This window comes from Apium graveolens, chromosome 3 (assembly GCF_009905375.1).
Source record: "Apium graveolens cultivar Ventura chromosome 3, ASM990537v1, whole genome shotgun sequence".
Classification (NCBI taxonomy): Eukaryota; Viridiplantae; Streptophyta; class Magnoliopsida; order Apiales; family Apiaceae; genus Apium; species Apium graveolens.
In genome coordinates, this window is record NC_133649.1 from 227,212,463 (window position 1) to 227,215,758 (window position 3,296).

The 3,296-nt window shown below is 41.8% G+C and overlaps 1 non-coding gene across 1 annotated transcript; it reads right to left on the reverse strand.

Annotated features, from left to right (window-relative positions):
• Window positions 1–414: 414 nt before the first annotated feature.
• Window positions 415–521, reverse strand: LOC141716354 (small nucleolar RNA R71). The gene has a single exon (XR_012573066.1). It is a non-coding gene; the product is annotated as a small nucleolar RNA R71 (small nucleolar RNA).
• Between the last annotated feature and the right edge of the window lie 2,775 nt (window positions 522–3,296).

The following is a 3,296-nucleotide window of genomic DNA, read 5'->3' on the forward strand; positions in this document are numbered from 1 at the left end:
GTCGAGGAACCAGCTTTAGTAGAGATGGGTGATCAAGCAAAAAATCCTAAGGCTTTGATGGACTATTCTCAGCCTAAGATCAATGACATTCATTCAAGCATCATCAGGCCAACCATCAGGGCTAACACTTTTGATATCAAGTCAAGCACGATTCAGATGATACAGGACTCAGTTCAGTTTGGGGGTTCTCCTACTAAAGACCCCAACATGCACATCAGGGATTTCATCGAGATCTGCGACACTTTCAAGTTCAATGATGTGACTGAAGATGCTATCAAACTGCGACTCTTCCCATTCTCTCTAAGGGATAAAGCTAAGTGTTGGTTACATTCTCTACCAGCAGGGTCTATCACCACTTGGGAAGATCTTGCTCAAAATTTTATCACTAAATTCTTCCCTATGGCAAAGACTGCTGCAATCAGGAATGCTCTTACTCAGTTTGCTCAGCAAATAGGAGAATCTTTGTGTGAGGATTGGGATCGATATAAGGAGATGCTAAGGAAGTGCCCACACCATGGCATGTCTGATTGGATGATTATTAACTGTTTCTATAATGGATTGGGTGCTACTTCCAGACCCATGCTCGATGCAGCATCAGGAGGAGCCTTGTGGGCTAAGAGCTAAGATGAAGCTTATGAACTTATTGAACTGATGGCTGCTAATGAGTACCAGAATCCTTCTCAGAGACTGACTCGGGGAAAGGTAGCAGGAATTCTGGAGTTGGATGCAGCAACTGCTATAGCTGCCCAACTTAAGGCTCTGACGATGAAGGTGGACACTTTGGCTAATTATCGAGTTAATCAAACTGCTAGTGTCTGTGAGCTTTGTGCTAGTGCCCATAAGACTGATTAGTGCACAATTTCTAGTGAATCAGCTCAGTTTGTGAGCAACTTTCAACATTTGCAACAACCTGTGCCAGCCACTTATCATCCCAACCATCGCAATTATCCTAATTTCAGTTGGAGCAATGCCCAGAATGCAGTTTAACAGCCTTATCAGCAGTACCCAGCTAAGCAGTACAACCCCCTGGTTTTGAGCAACCGCAATATGCACCGAGACAGCAACTTCAGTTGCAACAAGCTAATAAAAAATATGAATTAGAGGAGTTGAAGCTAATGTGCAAAAGTCAAACTGTTTCTATCAAGACCTTGGAAAATCAAATTGGGAAAATTGTCAATGCCTTGCTAAATCGTCAACCTGGTACTCTACCTAGTGACACTGAAGTGCCAGAAAGGAAGGAAGCTAAGGAGTAGGTAAAGGCAATCACTTTGAGGTCTGGAAAGGTTGCGAATCCCGAACAAACTCAAGCATTGACTGAAGAAACTGAGGTTGAGAAAGAAGTAGAGCAGCAGGAAGTAGAAGTGGAACCAAGGAAGACTACTGTTGAGCACACTCCTCCTGAGGGTAATATAGGGGAGAAACAGATCTATCCTCCACCGCCTTTTCCCTTACAGAAGAAAAGCTGGACAAGCAATTTGACAAGTTTCTGGAGGTGTTCAAGAAACTTCATATCAACATACCTTTCGTTGAGGCTTTTGAACAGATTCCTAGTTATGCAAAGTTTATGAAAGGTATTCTCTCTCGAAATGTGAAGCTTGATGATTTAGAGACTGTCGCTCTCACAGAAGAATGCGGTGTTGTGCTGCAACAGAAGTTGCCTCCGAAGCTTAAAGATCCAGGAAGTTTCACTATTCCGTGTACTATCGGAAAAGTGTCTTTTGACATATGCTTATGTGACTTGGGAGCTTGCATCAATTTGATGCCTTTGTCAATCTTCAAGGAGTTAAACTTACCTGATCCAAAACTGACTTATATGACCTTGCAGTTAGCCGACCGTTCTATTACATATCTGTGAGGTAATGTGGGGGATGTCTTGGTCAAGGTTGATAAACTCATCTTCCCTGCTGATTTCATGATTCTTGATTTCGAGGAGGATAAGAAGATTCCCATAATCTTGGGAAGACCTTTCTTGGTGACTGGATGACCCTTGCTGGATTAGGATGTAACTTTTAATGTCTTCAATGCTATGAAATTTCCTACAGAAAATGAGGAGTGCTTAAAGGTGGAGTTGGTCGATTCTGTGGTTACTTCAGAACTTGATCAATTGCTAAGATCCGATGCCTTAGAAAAAGCTTTTTTGGAAAATTTAGATAGTGAAGATGACAAAGGTGAAGAACAATTACAATATTTGAATGCTTCTCCCTGGAAGAGGAAGATTGATATGCCTTTTGAATATCTTGGAATTGAGGAATTAAACAAAGCTCTTAAACGCCTCAAACCATCTATTGAGGAAGCTCCCACTCTTGAGCTTAAGCCTTTACCTGAGCATTTGAGGTATGCGTTTTTAGGTGATGCATCTACTTTTCCTGTTATTATTGCATCTGACCTTTCAGGTAGTGATGAGGAAAAACTTTTGAGGATTCTGAGAGAGTTCAAATCATCAATTGGCTGGACTATAGCAGATATCAAGGGAATCAATCCTTCTTATTGCATGCATAAAATTCTGCTAGAGGAAGGTAGCAAGCCTACGGTCGAGCAGCAAAAACGACTTAATCCAATCATGAAGGAAGTAGTGAAGAAGAAAATTCTTAAGTGGCTAGATGCAGGGATCATCTATCCTATTTCTGACAGTTCACGGGTAAGCCCGGTTCTATGTGTGCCAAAGAAAGGTGGAATTAATGTGGTAGCAAATGAGAAGAATGAGCTTATTCCTACACTAACAGTCACGGGGTGGAGAGTTTACATGGACTATAGGAAGTTGAACAAAGCCACTAGGAATGATCACTTCCCTTTGCCCTTCATTGATCAGATGCTTGACAGATTGGACGATCATGAGTACTACTGTCTTCTGGACAGTTATTCGGGTTAAAATCATATTTGTATCGCTCCAGAAGATCAGGAGAAAACTACCTTCACTTGTCCATTTGGTACTTTCACCTTCAGACGAGTTTCGTTTGGTCTGTATGGTGCACCAACCACATTTCAGAGATGTATGATGGCCATTTTTTCTGATATGATTGGCCAGAATGTGGAGGTGTTCATGGACGACTTCTCTGTATTTGGCGATTCTTTTGATGAATGCTTGCAAAATCTTGGACACATTCTCAAGAGGTGTGTTGAGACCAATCTAGTTCTCAATTAGGAGAAATGTCACTTTATGGTGCGTTAGGGCATTATTCTCGGGCACAAAGTTTCTAGTAAGGGTCTTGAGGTGGAAAAAGCCAAAGTGGGGGTCATTGAGAATCTTCCTCCACCTATTTCTGTAAGGGAATTCACAGTTTTCTTGGTCATGCGGG